At 35.2% G+C, this 19125-nt stretch overlaps 1 pseudogene; it reads right to left on the minus strand.

Annotated features, from left to right (window-relative positions):
• Nucleotides 1–19125, minus strand: part of LOC139084890 (oxysterol-binding protein-related protein 1-like) — a 40165-nt pseudogene that overhangs the window by 6207 nt on the left and 14833 nt on the right.

Here is a 19125-nt window from a genome sequence, read left to right on the forward strand (position 1 = left end):
TCACAACCCTCTTACTGATGTCACAACAACCCTGAGTAGAACAACTCTAAAACATATTTTTTAAATGTGGCTATATAAATAAACTAGATGACTGAACAGAAGTTATTTCAGAATCATCCTGACTAATCAAGGATAAATAAGTTCTAAATATTGGTGACAAATGAAGCTTTCGTTTCCTTTGTTAAGAAACTATTTTCTTCTACCTTTGGGCAACTTGAAAGCAATGACTTATCTGATAATCAAGTGTGTGACACCCAAACAACTATTAAAAAATTCAATACTGAACTACCTACCCCTTTTTGTTTAGTGAAGAGATTAAGGCAATCACTCAAAGCTACCAAGCTTCTCTAGAAGTTTCAGAGGCAACTTCAACTTTCTGAAGAAATAATGAAAACATTTCTATAAATAAAAAAATAAATGAGTGGTATTTTAAGGAACCTTCAAGTAAACTAAGACCACAAACATAGTTTTATATCTACTAACTTCATGTTTCCTTCCAGCTGCCTTAAACAAAGCATAAAGTATGTTCCTTGTGAATCATTATTAAGCACCTACTGTATTCAGAGCACACAGATTGGTACAGAAAAAGAAAGGACAAAGCCTTGTCCTAGAAAGGCCTACATTGTACAAGTAAAAGCACCAGGACTAAAAAAATTAGTTTACAGAAATAAATAATAATGTTTAAGGGGCTGGCCCCGTGGCCGAGCGGTTAAGTTCACGCGCTCCGCTGCAGGCGGCCCAGTGTTTCGTTGGTTCGAATCCTGGGCGCAGACGTGACACTGCTCATCAAACCACGCTGAGGCAGCGTCCCACATGCCACAACTAGAAGGACCCACAACAAAGAATATACAACTATGTACCGGGGGGCTTTGGGGAGAAAAAGGAAAAAATAAAATCTTAAAAAAAAAAAAAAAGTAAAATTATAAAAAATAATAATAATAATAATAATAATAATGTTTAAGAAAAGCTGCTGACAAGAACTGATAGCGCTAGATATAAAACATTAACATTTTTATGATCTTCTATACTAAATAAGTAATTTTACTCAAAAGCAAAGTGCTAAAAAGAGACAAAAATAATTCTGTAATTCACATGATGGCTAACGTATCTGAAGGCAGCATTAACTCAACTTCCTCTAGTTCTTACTTGGATATATGTTTTGCATTAATAGGTTTTTCCAATCTCAGAAATATGTCCCTGTGGTGGTTCAGTATCTTTTAGAGTATGTTTCAGTTGGGAACAAAGAAATGGTAGTATCACTATCTTCCCCAGTTTTCTAAAGAAAATCTTAATCCACTTACTAATTACAAAAAAAAAAAGAACAACCTAAAACAAAAGACTTCAGAACATGGCCAAGAGAAAGCTGCAAAATACAGACACATCACTTAAAAAACAAGTAAAATGTCATATACTGTACAGATTAATACAAGAGAAAGGTGCTTAGTTGAAATAGTTTTGGACTTTATGTTAATTATATATTAAGATCCTTTACATTTGTCCCTTCCATGAAATAAAAATCATAACATTAAGAAAGCTGATCATCAAAAAGTAACTTAAAAGAAGAAAATTAAATCTGTAGCATCATTTATATTTCAAATAATCTTGATTTACTTAAAACACTGTTCTTAAAACATGGTAAACAAGGTCAATAAACAAAAGCAATCAAATATATCCAAATGCCAGCAATTTGCAATTATTAGGCCATAAAAAGGTGGATCCCATCAACAAGAAAACATTTTCAAATGGGAAATGGAAAGGAAAATAAAATCTACCAAGAACACATAAGAAATTATCTACAGTCATTATTTATAGGTGATAAAATTGTGAATATTACTCTGCTTTATTCTTTTTTTAAAAAAATTTCCAAGTTGTCCATACGAATGTGATTTATTTTAGCAAAGTCCTTTTCTTGGAAAAATTCTTACTCAAAAACCTATACGGCAAAAGTGGTAAAAAAAGGAAAAGGTCAGAATGAATGAAGGTATGAACAACTTTAAATTAATATCTGAATATAAAGGACAAAAGATATTTTACCTTATTTTTCATCTTATGGGATAGTTTCCTAGTGTTAGCTATTCTTAATAACACCCAAACAATTGAAAACCATTATATTCTAAAATAAATTTGACTTTACATACTTTATTTTTCATCTTCGATACACACTGTGAAGATTTATTCTCTACTTAGTTGCAAAATAGCAAAAGAGAGTACCATATGCTAGATGCCATATGACTTAAATAGTACCTCAGCAGATGTCTCACACAGAGCAGTGCACCAAGTCCTGTGAGGAGATGTACAAGAAAAAACACACAGCCTCTGCCTTCCATAAATTTTCTGGGTAATCTAGTAATTTTCCACTTTCATGGCAAAAATCATAGGAAGATGGAAGCATAGTCATTCATGGATGCATTTCTTTTATTAAATACCATCATATGCTTAATCATCTCCAGTTTTGTCTATGTTTTAGATATTTCACACTTTAGATACTTGTTGATTAGCATAAAACAAACAAATGTTGAAATAAATTTTTAGGAACACTTATAAGTTTTTAAATAAAACTGATTCTGCAAGCTTTCAAAAGATATTCCAAGAAATACATACGAAGACAAGTTTTTATAAGAATCCATTATTAAGAGAGGGTCAGATTCTTTTGTCCAAAACAGTTTCAAAAGTTCCCTAATTTCTCTGACAATCTAGTATTCCAGAGGATTTTAAAGTTAGCACTAACTTGCACAGTGGTCAATGTAAGCACTGATGGACTTCGGCATGGACACTAGTGCAGTGCAGAGCATCAAGGACCCGTCAGTTCACAGTGGCATGCTTCTTATATAAAGAAGTTCTAATACGGTCATATAAAAAGAAAGAACTAATAAGCATCTAGGAAAGTTGCCAACTGAGAATCACTGCAAATATGTTTTAGCCAATTAATACTTAGAGACAAAGCTGTAATGAATAAATTCAAAAAGGCCAGTATATTACCATATTTGGCCTACTATAATTGGACAGTGTTAATTTTGAGGAAAAAAAGTTATCTTTTGTATTAAAAACATTTTTGACCTGAGGAAAGATGCTAGAAGATCATATGTGAAAAGCTTAACTTTAGAGACAGGTATAAAAAGCTCACACTCTCATTTTCATGATTACACTGTACAAATTTTAATTAGGTAAGTTTTAAAACTATTGGAGAAATACTTGTTTGTTGTTATGTTAACAAACTAAACTCTAATACAGATGGCCTCCAATGTTCTTCTAATATAGAAAAAGTCTACACTCCTTAGCCTAACATTTAAGATACTCCATAAACTGAATCAGTTTCAGCCACATTGTTTTCCTGGAAATATTTGTTTTCCTAGAAATATTCCTCTCCCTTACTGCCTCCAAACCTTTGTTTGAAATGTTCCCTCTTTCCTGAATATTGGAAATAGTAATTATTCATATTCAGAAGTTTCCCCACTTAATCAAAACATTTTTTTTTCCAAGGCCAAGTTCAAATGCCACCCTCCTCATGAAGCTTTCCTTAAAGATCACTGAGGGACATGACCTTTCTACTTGACTCCAAAAGCAGCCACATCCACTCGTAATAGAAAACACAGGGCTTGTATACATATTCCACCTCTGTTACCCTGTAAACTCTAAACCTCTAACTCCTCAAATACCCTGCACTGAGCTTTGTACAAAGAAAAGAAATATTTATTTAAAAAATGGGAAACTAATATTCTATTCCCACGGCTTGTACAGAAAATCCAAAAGATTTCGGATTATTTTATTTTACATCAAAAAAGTTATTGTACTTTAGTTAAAATATAAGACAGTTTCATTTTTATCACTACAAGATGGCTAATTGGTGCAGATAGAGAAATAGATAATTTTTACTACATTTTCCTTTTAACTTGAGGCACAAGAAAAAATATTTTGCCTGTTCTTCAACATTTAACTACTAAAATATTTCTATCATTGAGGACAAGATATTTAAAAGAAAAAACTGGATGAAGGGCATTTCATTTCTTTACCCTTGTCCTTCTGGTAATGGTGCTACCTTAAAAAAATTTTTTTAAGTAAACTCAAACAGGAGAGAGAAGAAATAGTCCAAAAATTATCTAGTGACAAAGCTAAAGATCATAGGAAATAAAGAAAATGCCGAAATGAGATAAAGAATTCTCTTTTGTGGTAAAAAAAAAAAAAAAAAAGCGATGCATCTGACTATGGCAGTAATCAGGAGGCAATAAGGGACATCAATTTTAATGAAACAGAGTAAAATCTCCATCAAAGGCCATGAGTGGATTTGCATCACTCCAGACTGTACTTGTACAGTCCTGGCAATGGGCTCTTCACCTTATGGTAACAACTTTACCAGACAAACAAGTCAAGGAAGTAAATATGAATTAAGGTTGAGCCACATGTGACCTAGAGAGCTCTACCTGTAGGAAAGTCAGGAGAGGAATGCTGTAGGGTCTGTGCCACAATGAATAAAGTGAAGAGAGAGAAAATTTGATGATGTATTAACTTACATGCGCATGCTTGAGAGCTTTAGGGCATGATGCTTGCTGTCTTCCCCCTCAGACTGTGAGCGAAGTACAAGGAGTAAAAAATCACTTAGTTTCATAACCATGTTGTCTCATCTATTTGATTTCTTAAGCTTGCTGCCTGAAAGACTGGACCGAGGATAGAAGCTCCCTCTCCAGTACCCTGTATAAGAGGCCTGGGCAGCAGTGAATGCTGTGGCCTATACCTTTACCTGCTCTTCCTGTCCTTTCTAAGAACTGAGGAGACTGGGCCTGCCCACAAAGAGGACTGCAAATAGAGTTCCACTAAAGGTGATTAGTGCTACTACAGAAAAAGTGCAGGGTGATTTGGAAACACATATTAAGAACACTTAAGCTAGTTTTAGAGAGGTCAAAGAGAAATTTCTGGAAACGATGTTTAAAAGATGAGGAAAAGTTAATGTTTCAAACCATAGGCACAACACATGCTAACACCCTAAAGCATGAGAAAAGTTAAGTGCTGCTGAACATAGATTAAAGGGAAGGAAGAGCCAAGAAAGGAGACTGCTGAGTGAGGAGACACAAGTCAAGGTCGGTCAAGTTAGAGTTTGGATTACACCCTAAGCCACTGACGCCTTACAGTTAAAGATGTGACAGGATCCAATTTGTGTTTAGAGGCATCTCTCTAACTACTCGCAGAACATTCAATGGAGGGAAATGGAATATAAAACTGGAGGCAGCATGGCCAGACAAGAAGTTGTTGCTGTAATCTACAGGAAAGACGGCCGTGGCCTACTTAAGCGTATTAGTAGGGGGATATAGAAAAGGGGACAACATAGAGAGATACATGAGAGAGAATAAGTATGATAGAAAGAGAAGTTAAGATGACTACAAAGTTTAGGCGTGGGAAATTGTGTGAGTCAATGACGTGTTCTTTGAGATGAAGAACACCACAAAGAAAATCAGACAAGAAAAGAGAAGGAAAAAAACTGACAGAAAAAATAAAGAGGATTTCTTTGTTGTGAGTTGGAAACTTCTGCTCTACATCAGTCCCACTCTACCCCTGAACTTCTGAATAGAAGGCTATAAGGACTTGAACAACACCTCAACCACCACGGCCAAGCTAATGTGATTATCCTCAACAAATTCCACCTTTCACTGTAGATCTAGGTATAAATCTGTAAACTTTTCTAGTTCATAGATCAAATGTTTAGGGGTAAATATAGAATTCTTGATTTATTCCAGAAACTTTATTGGTTAAGCGCAGACACTGGAGCCAGGCTGCCTAGGATCAAACCCTGTCTTAGGTTTTTTACTAGCTGTGTGACCTTACACAAGTTAACTCTTGCCTCAGTTAGCTTATCTGTAAAATGGACATATTAGTTACATGTACTGCATACGGGAGTTATGAGGAATAAATAAATAAATACATGTAAAGTACATAGAACACTGCACCAAAAAAGGCTATATGTTTGCTATTATTCTACATAATACAATTTGTGGATTACTGATATGTTTTATATTAGAAAGAGCACGGGACACTTGCGGTATCTGGCAGACTAAGTTGATGGGGAACACTCCCTCCAACCCCAACCCATAAAGATGATGAATAAAATAATATATACCAGAGTTTGGGGAAAAAAAATCCCAGATATGCTGGAAACCAAAACAAAAGTCAAGGCTGATACAACACTCATATGCCAGTGAAGCCTTGGTGAGGAAGGCCAAGGATAGAGGTGGATGTCAGCTGGAACATAAACCCAGGGGATTGAAAGCTGAGCTTTCACACCCACATAAGGGGTGGAGACATGACTTCCCGTCTCACAAAGCAAAGAGGCAAGGGCTTGTGAAGGGCTAGACTCCCAGTGAAAGCAGAAATGGAGAAACTGCTGTTGGGCTCAGGGAAGCAGTGAAGAAGGGCATTTTCTGCCTATTGCTCTGGGTGGGAATCATGAGAGAGAGAAACTCTTAGCCTGTGCCACAGTACTAAATCCAATTTAAAACACTTAGACCAGAACCAGGAAAACCTTTACAGCCTCACCAGAAAAAGAGACACAACTCCTGTGTAGGCACACGTCCATGATCCAGGAGGTAGGAAAAACAAGTCCCACTTAAGAGGAGCTCTCAATAAAAAGTTATAATTCACTGTGAGGAAAACAGTCCATCCCAAGGGACGTTTAGCAGACAAAACAAAAGAATTAGCTCCACTACAACTTCAGATCTAAGAACATTCTGAAAAAGGCTTTAAATTTATATGCTTAAAATATTACAAGTAAAATTAGAAATATATATATTATAAAAGAACATATCTCTATGGGAAAAATAAAAACTTTAAAAATCACTACCTAGATTTCTAGAATTAAAAATATAGTCACTAGAATTAGAAAGTCAAAGGATTAAAAAGAAAAATAGATCTACTTGAGAAAGAAACTACAACTAGAACACAGATATGAGAAATTACTCAGAATGTAACACAGAAAAATAGAAATGGAATGAGAAACTAAGAGGTGGGAGAGAAAATAAAAGGTTCAACACATGTCTATGAGGAGTTCTGGCAGAAAAGAACAGAAAAAACGCAGAAGCAAAATTTGAAGAGATAGTGGCTAACAACTTTTCTGGATTGAAGAAAGATATTGAATGAGTTTTTAGATTAAAAACAGAGTCTCAAGAAATAACAAGTGTTAGAGAGGATGTGGAGAAAAAGGACCCTCATACACTGCTGGTGGGAATGTAAACTGATGCAGCCACTATGAAAAACACTATGGCGATTTCTCAAAAAATTAAAACTAAAAATACTGTATGATCCAGTTATTCAACTTCTGTGTATTTATCCAAAGAACATGAAAACATTGATTTGAGAAGATATATACACTCCTGTGTTCACTGCAGCAATATTCACAATAGCCAAGACTTGCAAGCAACCTAAGTGCCCATCAATGGATGAACAGATAAACAAGATGTCACATATACGTACAATGGAATACTACCCAGCCATAATAAAAGACAAAATTGTGTCATTTGCGACAACATGGATGGACCTTGAGGGTATTATGCTAAGTGAAGTAAGTCGGACGGAGAAAGACAACTACCAATTACTGGATGACAACACTCATACGTGGAAGATAAACAAACAGACAGATATGGAGAACAGATTGGTGGTTACCAGAGAGGAAGGGCAAAAGGGGTAAAGGGGCACATGTACATGATGATGGACAGAAACTAGACTTTTGGTGCTGAACACAATGCAGTTTATACCTAAGTTGAAATATAGTGATGTACACCTGAAATTAATTAAATTAATTAAACTCCTTCATGGAGTTTGTATTCTAATAGAAGAGGCACACAATCAACTACACATACATATATAGGAAGTTTTATATGTGACAAAGAGAAAAATAAAGCAAGGTAGGGGGATAGCAAGTGCTAATGGAGTTGAAAGTTTAGACAGGATGAGGTATCAGTAAGGGTCCTGGCAAGAAGAGTTAGCAAACATAAAGGGTACCTGAAAAGAATTTAAAAAAGAGATTATGAACAAAAGGGAGGAAGGTGAGTTGAACTAACAGAGACTGGCATGCAGGAAAGTTACCACCCTGGAACAGAGGGGCATGGGGTGGGGGCAGTGTCACTAAGCCTGGCAGAAGCTGGAGTCATAGAATGGGGCCATGGGGCAAGTGGAGGAACCCAGCAGCACTGTTAGACCACAGCCCAGCTGGAAGGAGCAAAGAAAACCCCTTACCTACTTCTCTTCCCACCCCCTCCACCAATCTCTCGACAGGGCCTTCCACCTGCCGAATCCAATCAGAAGTCTGAGGGCAAGGAAGCCTTAGTAAAGCAGTCTGTAGTGATAGATGGGCCAAGGCACCAAGCAGGGCTGAGAAGGGATGTAAGAGGAGCAAACCAGTGCAGTTGGCAAGAGAAAGTCAGAAGATTCAGTTTGAGTAAAGACCCGGGGAGGTAAGGAAGTGAATGAGTACCCCAGAGAAAAGCCTTCCAGGCAAGGGGACCAGCACAGCCAGGCTTGAGGCAGGAATATGCCTGGCTTCCTTCAGGGACAGCAAGGCTGGTAAGGCTGGAGAGAAGCAAGCAGAGCTAACCAGGAGATGAGGACAGAGGTAAAAGGGGACTGGAAGGGTTCGTGGGTCATTGGAAGGACTTTGCCTTTCATTCTAAGTGAGACCACCTGAAAGCTACCGGATGTTTTGAGCAAAGGATATCATACACTTATGTTTTAGAAGGATTCCTGGGGCAGGAACTGTAGGGGGAAGGATGGAATTTGAGGGCCAGTTAGGAGGCTGTTTTAATAGTCCCTGTGGGAGACAACGGTGGCTTGGACCAGGGTGGCAACAGAAAAGGTGGTTAGAAGTGTGTTCGCCCAAAGCCTACAATTTTGAGGAAAGAGTTTTCAGTGGGTTGAACAAATGTGCTTTTCCTTTAAGAGTTTTTCTTTCAGATAACTGAAATCATTCTAATTTCTTTAATCAGGGATTCACTATATGCATTTAGTAATATGCAATAAAGTGTAGGCATTAAAGTCGGCATGTAAAATAATATATCTTTTTGGAAAATAACTTAGCAATATGCAACAATAGGCTCAAAAATGTTAATACACTTCACCCACTAACCCACTTCCAAGAATCCTACAGTAATAAAGTGATGTGACCAAATATAAATGCACAATACAACATTATTTATAATAGTCAAAAACTGGTTACTACTTAAGGGTGAACTTAGGGTTGTATGGAAGAATAAATTGACTACATGATCTTCAGGAAATCTTCTAAAAGTTTTATTAGTTCGGGTGATTCTGTTTTTGCAACCAGGCTTTTGGTAAAGATAAAAATAGGAGAGATTTCAACACTGTATTCTTTGAATCTTGAATGATGTGCTACCAATGCCAGATAAATAAATTTTGGCATTCACTTAGACAGAAATTAGGTTTAAGGTCCACTCACGAAAACAAAATCAGTATTTCAACAGAGGACATTTTGGACCAATGACACAGTGTTTGGTCAAAAGCGTTTACAGGGATCATGGCAGAGAATAATTGTAAATAAAGCTGAAAAATCAGGTGGTGAGAGGGTTAAGAAAGTCCTTAAATGCCAGGATAAAGAGTTTGCATTTTATTCTATAGTTTCAAGAACCCATAAGATTTTTTTTCCAAAAGGAAAAAAAAATTTATGCTCAAAAAAGTACCTTTCTAAAATTAATCTGGCAGCAATAATGCAGTATTTCACAGAATTTGAGTTGGAAGAGTTCCTGAAAGTCTTCTGATGCAATTCCCTCTAAGGACAGAATGCAGTGGGGTCCCAGAAGGCAGGAAGACTACAGGGAAGGCTGCTGCGGTAAACTGGATTTGAGAGGACAGAGAGCTGAACTAGTATGGTAGAAGCTGAAATAAGAAGGAAAGGAGCAGAGTTTTAAAATTCATACAATTTTGTACTAAAATGTAAGACAACTAAGAATTTCAACCACAAGATCTGGATTCTGTCCACTAACATTTTAGTTTTTCATCCTGAGAAGTCACTGGCAAACTATGTAGACAGTTTGGAGCAGGATGTATATCTACCAGCCTCCTTTAGTAAACACATGGTGCAAGATTATTCTGTACAATTCCTTGGCATTAAGAGCGACTCAGTTACCTTCAACTCTCCAATTCAATTCATGAAATCATCTTAACCCTATTTACTTACTATTTATATAAAATGTGGATTTATCTATCTATACCAATCTTTCAGAAAATAATGCTTATAATTATTTGTGTATAAGTCCATTGAATTTTATTGTAGATATATAAAATAGGGTTTTCAGATCAGAGTCAAACATCTCAAAGTTTCCCAGATGACACTGTCTAATTTGACACTGTCTAATTTGTCTAATTTGACTAAGGTTTAAAAAAACCCAAAACTTAATTTGGTTGTAGTTCTGGTATCAATTTTTCTTTGGTCCAGGTTAAAGGAATTAATCTTTATATGTCATCTAACTCTGGACATTTTCTACATCTTTTAAATGTTGTTAGTATCTCTTCTTACTTTTGATGGTTCTTGGTGAAGATACTGTTTTAAAGCCTATTGACAATCATAATTGCATAAGTCTGTGAATACACTAAAAACCACTGAATGGTACACTTCACATGGGTGAATTTTAGGCTATGTGAACTATATCTATTGAAGCTGTTATTATTTAAGGAGTCCACTGAGGATGAATGCAATACAATATTCCAGCCTGCAATTAATAATCAAAACTACTTAAATGCTGTCGTTCTCAAAGCTATTATTGCTGATATGAATAAATGTTGGCGGAACTGAAGTAAAGCAATGCCAGAGGTACATTTGGACAGATACAGAATATTTCTGCTCAGTTTACTTTAATATCAACATTTCTTCACATTTCCTGGGCACATATAAACTGAATCTAGGAGCCCACTGAGGGGAAACTAGATCATGATTAAAATTGATAGTTAATCATAAACTCACAGACAACTAAATCAATTCTCTTTTAGTGAACTTATTTATAAACACATCAAAACTAAAGTCTAAAGCAACTGTTAGGTGTCTAAAATCTAAGAAACGTGATAATTTTTTAATTTACAAAGTAATAAATAATTTTTTCAATATTTAATTTCTATATTAGATTTTATATTAAATTCTGTATTTTTTATTGGATTGTATTTTGATTTCTGGAGTATTTACAGCCAACTCTTAATAATTCATAACTAATGGAGAGTGAAGACATACAAAGTTACTACTGAAAGGTAGACTGATCATTAAATAGACAAGTTCATGTATGCATTCATACAATCATAAAAGGCCAAAAGCTGGAAACAACCAACCCCTTTATTTATAGATGGGAAAACTGAGGCTCAGAGAAGTTAATGAACTGTTCCAAGTTACCACTAGTAGTGGCAGAGAAAGGATTCAAACCCCAGACAGTCAGACTCCAAAAACCAAGTCTTCTGAGATTCATAAGCAGAATTTTCATTAAGTAGCCAAAATGAATTTATAGCCCCAAACTGTTAACTTTAACTTTTTCTTTTTCTTAAAAGAAAAAAAAATATTACTCTATCAGCCAAGCCTCCTCCATGAGCAGAAATTTTAAATAGCCCTTTTAAAATTTCAAAATAGTTTTATCAAACATAATTCTAAATTCAAACCCAAAACTTATCTAAAATATAGAATCAAACAAAACTACAAAGTGTCAACATCTATGATAATAGGTTGTGTTAAAGAGTAGTTTGGGGTTTTTTCTGGTACTGTTGTCTTTTTTTTTAACCTGTGGCCATGTCACACTCCTTAATCATTTAAGAAAGCTGGACATTTCCCTATCTAGTTTCTGTTAGCATGTTTTCGCTTTCTGGAAAAACAAAATAAGAAGACAAAATTAAAACAAATAAAAGATTTTTACATCACATACGCTTTAATGTTTCCATCAAAACTTTTAGTTCACAGGTTGGTACACTACAATAACTGAAACATATTCCTAACAGAGAGAAAAAGGTGAGAGAAAATTTCCTTAGAAATTGAATATAACAATTAGTTAATCACATACAGATTAATGTCTTTCTAAATTTTAAATACATTCAACATCTGCCATGCAGATACCATACAATTACATTAATTACTTCTAACAATTCATTACACCATATATATCTAAGGAGTTAAGACTTCTCTGATTTATTAACACTGTAATAGGCTTGATTAAATTCAAAATGCATTCCTTGATTAGATTACAAAATGCATTCCTTAAGAACATATTTTAAAAACTGTTTCTGTTAAAAAAAAAAAAAAATCCAGATGGCACTAACATTTGGAAACCATGAGCTGATTTTCATTCAGCAATCTTAAGCACACACAGCCCCCACATAATCAGACTGATAAGGACATTTTCTTAGTAAGTCAAAGCTTATAAAAACAAGGTAAAGTCAATCATAGAAAGCATTCTTCCTTGTAATTTGGAATTTCTATACATTTAGGTCCCTAAAAACAAAATATAAATATAGAGTTTCATGACGTGAGTTGCATCCCATCTTAGCATAGATTTGGGAAGTCTAAAATGAAAAATCAGATAAATCCATCTACTATATTAACAACATAATTTTGAAGTTAGTTTTATTTATAGTTTCCCTTTAAAGAGGTAGGAAGAATAAGCTAGAAAATTATCATTGTAAAGTTGGTTGGTTACAGCAATGAAAAATATTTATTCTGAGAACCTTGACCTTAATATTAGAATCACATTGTTGTAAGTGGAGTAATATAGTTAGCCTTAGGAATCTTCCCTACTTTGTACTCCTAATCTCAACTGGCTCATAACTAAACATTTTTGCTCCCCCCAAATCAGATCTACATGCCAAGGTGACATAGGTAAGCACACTTTTCTCCTTTTTCACCTCATAAATTTTTTAGTGTTTATGAAGCTCAGCTCAACCACAGTAGAATTATTCATGGTACCACATTAGTGACAGGCAACGTTCTCTTCAAAGTCTTTGTCAGTCTGTTCTGACAGCTCTAACAACATAAAAATATAATTCACATTTATGTTTTTTGGGGAGGGAGAATACCTACACTATGCAATTTAAAACACCATAGAAAGGGAAATGGAATGCTGGATAATTTTTTCAGATATAGCCTGTGAATACAGGTTTGAAGACAGGGAAAAAGCCAATCTGGAGGCACTGAAAACACACACTGCAACCAAATGCATCACTCATAATTTATTAATAGAAAATCATCATTTCACTCTAGTCATATTTAATACTCCTGCCCATATATAAGTCAACACTACTATTTTCTCTTTTCCTTTCTATGCTGAAAGTTAGCTGGATGCATAAAAGTAAGCACTGGCTTCATTTACAGACTGTGAATCTGTAATAAACATGATAGTTCCTGAGTTATAATTAGAGACAAGAAACACTCTCCATAGCATCATCCTCAAATACTTGAATCATATTCATCTTCCCTTAGCACATCTATCTGACAGCTATTAAAAAAAGTTTCCTTGGGGCCGGCCCCATGGCCAAGTGGTTAAGTTCGAGCGCTCCGCTGCAGGCGGCCCAGTGTTTCGGCGGTTCGAATCCTGGGCGCGGACATGGCACCGCTCATCGAGTCACACTGAGGCGGCGTCCCACATGCCACAACTAGAAGGACCCACAACTAAGAATGTACAACTATGTATCGGGGAGCTTTGGGGAGAAAAAGGAAAAAAATAAAATCTGTAAAAAAAAAAAAAGTCAGTTGTGTTAAAAAAAAAAAAAAGTTTCCTTGACCTCTGATTTACTTGTTTTAAAAGGTCCATAGTAGGTTAGCTGAAGAAGATTCAATCTACATATACTGTTTTATAGTTGGGTATAACACATGTCTTCTAAACAATTTGTGCTAACTGATGCTAAAAAGAACGGAAAGACGTTTATTAATAAAATAAAATAACACATTCTCCAATTTACTATAATTTCTCCTTAGCAGCTATTGGCTATATTATGAAAACTTAATCTATTTATGAAGGTTAATGCTTATGAGTTCTTTGCAGAGCCCAGCATGGTGTCTCATTCTTGACTTCTATGCCATTCACCTTGTGTCAGGGACTTTTTTTTAGGTTTAATTTTCATTTATTCTACATAAATGGGATCCCACTACGAGAAATGTTCTAACACCTGAAGTGTAACAGTATTTAAAACCCAAGTTATCTGGGCACAGGATCATACCCAGACATGGGACCCAGAGGGTCAGAGGCACCCAGGTGAGCAGCTAAGCCACATTAACAACACAGGTCTTCTGCTCCTACTTCTGCCCACCTAGATTTCAGCTGTCGGTTTTGTCTGATTTAAATCAATGTTAAACTACTTTATGATTCCTGGCCTATGGGACAGCTTACAAATGTGTATCAAGGGGGTGGGCATCTAGGGAGAAGTGGATAGAGTAGGAGAGAGGTCATTAATTCCAAGCTGTTTGCTACAGACAATCCACATTTGGTTAATTAAGACCAGAAGCAGACTGCCTTCTACTCAGCAATAAAAAGGAACAAACTACTGATACACACAACATAGTAAGTGAAGGAAGACAGGCACTGAAGAGCACACACGGTATGATTCCACTCACGTGAAATTCTAGAACAGGCAAAACTGACCATGCCTATAATGACAGAAAGCAGATGAGTGGTTTCCTGAGATGGAGGTGAGAGTATTGTTTGGGAAGGGGCACAAGGGAACTTTTTGAGGTGATGAAAATGTTCTATATCTTGTAGGAGTGGTGGTTACACACAGTATATAGGTTTGTCAAAACACATCAAATTGGAGACGTAAAATGCATTCATTTTATTGCATAAAAACTGTATCTCAATAATATTAAACTTTTAAAGTAATACATTATAGAACCCTAATAATTTCCCTCTTTGCAGAAAATAGCCAGTATTGCCAGTATTGGTGCCCCAGTACTCATCTCTAAGTTTTCCTAACTCTATCCAAACGCACTTTGAGGATAACCCCATACTCCATCTTTCCTCAGTATAAGTCCATCTACAGCACACTTATTCTTTTTGGTACCTGGTGATTATTAAGGCCCTGCTCTGTAATCTTCTTTATGTTTTATTTTGCAATAGATATTTACACAAAGTAAAATAAATAAATAAATAAAAGGATATACAGAGAAAGGCAATTCTCCCTCAGATACCTATCAGTCCTAGAGACCCTGTTTTCCCCCTTTCCCAGCCTCAAAGCAACAAATGCTAACAATTTCTCATCTTTCCAGGGATGATCTAAGCCTACACAAATGTGTGTGTGTATGTCCCTGCTTTTTTTCTCCCAAGTAGAAGCATACATATTAGATATATCATTTTATACCTTGCCCTTTCTACTGAACTACGAATCTTAAATATATCAATATATATAAATTTGCCTCATTCTCATATGGATGTACAATCTTTGTCAGCCCAATGTTGGTGTACATTCATCTTGCTGTGCATTTATTTTAATTAGCAATCATTTATTCTTAAATCAGAAGAGTTTGGTATTACTTTCTCATTTGGTTAAAATTTAGCATCATCTGCTCATTACTTCTTATAATACAGATAGAGTTCAGAATCAAGATACAGATCTTATAGAACCAAGATACCTTCAACAAATAAAACCTCCACTTTGCTAGTACCACACCAAATGCCAGAGCCTATCCCAGTTTTATCCAATAAAACTTTCTACAATGATGGAAACATTCTATGTACGCACTGTCCAAGGTGGTAGCCACATACAACTATTGAGCACCTGAAATTTGGCCTGTTAAAACAAGAAACTAAAATTTTAATTCAATTCTAATTTAAATATAAATAGCCACAAGTGTCTGGTAGCTACTGTATTGAACAGTACAGTTCTATACCAATACTGTGCTTAAATTTCTCCTTCAATTTTTTTTTTCTGAAATATTTTCAAGTTGCCATTAAGGCAACAACCACGAAGCCAATATTTCTGATTTGTTTTATACTTTTCTCCCTGGAGGCCTAATCTCAAGACAGCAACAGAACTAAAAGAAAATGTTTTAAGTTTTTGGAGGCCCTCATTTTGGGTGGAGGTAAAATGAGACCAAAACTATCATATAACATGGTCACTTTTTCAGTGCAGACATATTGTTCGCCTACTTTCTTATAGGTCTGTTTACAAACCCAAAAGCAGTTGAGGAAATAAGAATGGTTTTATGTTAATTCAGATGGTTTTATAATTGCAGTCCCAGAGTTCCTAATTTTCTTTAGAAAGTCTATAGACACCAAGAATAGATCTGTTTCACAAATTGGTGCCAGAATTTCCTTGCACCTTATGAATCCAAGGATCAAGAGCACTCTGAAGCCAGTCTACCACAAGCTGTAATTCAACATACTTCAAAGCTCGTTTGAGATTTTATCTTTTTTGGACCAAACTTCAGAAGCTGAAACAGAGTCAAGACTCACAGAATTTGCATTCAAGTTCTGTTGGACACATTTGTCTATAACCTGCAAAACCTGAAAGTGCTTAACACTGGCTAAAATTCTCACTGACTTCAGGTGCTATAAAATCTAGACGGCAAAAACTTCATGATTTTAAAGTTAACATGGGCACACAATATTCAAATGAGTAAAATGAAAGGTATAGTTGAGGTTGACGACACAAAAATTTGAAAACTAAAGAGGAAACACTTCTTTAAGAAAGTTTTTTAATGATATGCAAGTTAGTATGCTTTTATTTTACCTGTCACTTCCATTAAAAAGGTCTTAAAATTACCATAATCCTGGGAAAGATACTGCTATGCTTTATATGTTCTTCCAGGTTTTATCATTAAACTTATACTGAAGGTAGATAAATAGGGAAGGATTTCTTTTCACTTAGGGAATACTGACTAAAAGTTAAAAAATATTTAGCACAGTTTTATTTTTTCTTGTTTAACATTATTTTGGCCATAGATATTTAAACCTTCTTTATGTACCTGAACAGTTTTAATGATATTCAGATGCTCTGGTAGATGTTACTTTTGCAAAGTTCACTGATCTAAAAATTACATTTATAGTTATCATATTACATATTAGGCTTTAAAACAGTAGTTTTAACCGGTAAAGCAACTGTCAATAAATCCTGCAGAATGTCTTCAACAAAACATAGAAGAGTTCAAATTCTTTAATGTTCTATCATAAATTAAGATTAGCGATCAAAAGAAGCAAAATCTCTCATTTAAATTTATAGGCCTTTAAGTCAATAAAACTCCTTAGGTAATAGCAAACTTCATTACAGTTGTTGATTTAGAAACATTCAAATCCTGCAACTAATTCATTTCATTAAAAAAAGGGATTAAATTTAGTAGGCAAATTTATATGCTCCGATATAATTATTTGGATTGAAACTCATCTTCCTTTTGTAGTTGTAATTCTTCCAAACTCAATTCCCATTTAAAAGGTATAGCCAAAACATTGATACCAAGGAAAAAATACCTCGTTCATTTCAATTACACGTGCTGATATTTCTCTACGGATAAGGCACTGATGTCGCTTCAGATAAGGGCCTCTCCGTTCACTACTGATGCTTTACCTTACAATGAAGTTACAGATTACAAGTGGTTTTAAATGAAACTACTGACCAGGAAAGGTAAGTATCACTATGGTTGCATTATTTAAACTCTTAAATACGCAGTGAAGTCACAAAGGGCAGCAAGTCAAGCTATGCATGATCCCCCTACTGGTGGCAGTTTTCAAAGAGAATGACAATCTGATTACAAAAATTTTAACAGAAAAAGATACATATAGGCACATGCTCATCTTTAGAGCATATCTACAGAGACACTTGAGAGTATTACCATAACAGACACATTACAAATAGCAATAGAATATTACTGGGCAAAGAGCAATACTATTTCCATTGTTGTCAGAAATTTTAATTCCAAAACTTTGCATTAAAAAAAAAATTCTTGGTTAAACCCTACTGACAGAGTTAGCTATAAAGGTCAGGTTATGTTTTCCTATTTACCTCTATGGATTCCTTCAAGGCTACAGCAGAAACTGCATCATCCTCTTCATCCGCCAACTGATCCTTGGAACGGTAGTGAGTGCTATAAGCAGAACGCTCTTCTATTGTCCAGCCAGTCCTAAAATAATCCAAAGATTTAAATAAAAGTGAAATGTATTTTTACTCAAAAGAGATAATATGACAATGATCTGGAAAGTATAAAATTCACATGGAGAAAAAAATATTATGGCCTCAAAAAAAACCTCCAACCAACAATGAAATAATGACGCAGGTCTCTTGTCCATGCATGTGTGGACAGAAAATTTTCCCAACACTTTAAAAAATATCATTCATAAGTTTACATATCATTAATAATAATACTCAAACACATTATAAAAACTAAATGAGCAGAGAATTTTTCACTTACAATTATAGGTTCTCAACACTGTTGAATAAGTTATTGTATAATAAGGTATCCAGAAACACAGTTTTACTAACCTGCAAGCAAATTATAAGCACAAGAAACTCAGATCATTTAAAGAGAGCCAACAATTGCCCTGATGCTTTTTGGTTTTTAAAAAATAGTGATTTCACAAAAAGAGAATGTTTGCCCTAAAAATACCTGTCTTACCTCTTCCTCATTTCTTATAGCGTTATTCAGGGCCAAATCTTACCACTTTATGAAATGTTGGGACAACTATGATTAGGAGTGTTTAGGGTTCTTTGCAAGGCCAAAGTTAGTCACTTTGGAAAATACACTCTTTTAACTCCTTACACAATTTATGAAAAACAAGACAGATCTCAGACTACTGCTTTGATTTAAAGGAATATGGATTATGGATTCTACATTAAAAAACTGCACTATGAATTTCTGTCAGGAGAATCCCAATTTTCTTGCTTGCTCGTAAACTGATAAATTGCTCAGTTTACTACAAAGGAAGGAGGAGTCTACACTGTAATAAATCAGAACACCTGTAGCAGAGTCCAGGTTCTGTCACTTGCAAGTTGTGTAACCTTGGAAGATCACTTCAGTCTTATGAGCTTCAGTTTCCTCACCTATGAATTAAGGGGCAGACTAAATAATCATTTAGGCTTTTTTCCAAAACCAATAAGAGGCCCTTACATTCACAGAATCAAAATGAAAAAGACTTATGAACAGAAAATACCTGCAAGTACATGTTAATAAACAACTAATTCATA

Source organism: Equus przewalskii, chromosome 7, assembly GCF_037783145.1.
Source record: "Equus przewalskii isolate Varuska chromosome 7, EquPr2, whole genome shotgun sequence".
Taxonomy (NCBI): domain Eukaryota; kingdom Metazoa; phylum Chordata; class Mammalia; order Perissodactyla; family Equidae; genus Equus; species Equus przewalskii.